This window comes from Schistocerca serialis, chromosome 8, assembly GCF_023864345.2.
Source record: "Schistocerca serialis cubense isolate TAMUIC-IGC-003099 chromosome 8, iqSchSeri2.2, whole genome shotgun sequence".
NCBI lineage: Eukaryota > Metazoa > Arthropoda > Insecta > Orthoptera > Acrididae > Schistocerca > Schistocerca serialis.
The window spans coordinates 326,762,009-326,762,389 of NC_064645.1; the positions used below are offsets into that span (position 1 = coordinate 326,762,009).

The 381-nt window shown below is 39.1% G+C and overlaps 1 non-coding gene across 1 annotated transcript; it reads left to right on the forward strand.

The window, feature by feature from the left end:
- Positions 1–82, forward strand: Trnas-gcu (transfer RNA serine (anticodon GCU)). Its single transcript has one exon. It is a non-coding gene; the product is annotated as a tRNA-Ser (tRNA).
- The last annotated feature ends 299 nt before the right edge of the window (positions 83–381 follow it).

A 381-nucleotide genomic window follows, 5' to 3' on the forward strand; every position in this document is an offset into this window, starting at 1 on the left:
GACGAGGTGGCCGAGTGGTTAAGGCGTTGGACTGCTAATCCAATGTGCTCTGCACGCGTGGGTTCGAATCCCATCCTCGTCGAATGTTTTAATTCTTTGCGTGGTGACAACTTCAATTAGTTGCAGTTGGATGACTTCGTAAGTAGTAACTCGTTCAAAGACTGATCGTATCACAAATAAGCTGTATAACTGACTGGTCCAGTTTACATTTCGTAAGGACATCTGCGCCGGCTTTAAATTCTATCCATCACTTTATTTATATACGTCCGTGGATGCATTTTCATTATACCATCTTAGTCTACTGTGTTTTTTTTAACATTTCATGATAATTTAGTTCAGACAGCTTTTAATTTGGTTTCACCTTTTATTTAACGTGAAAAC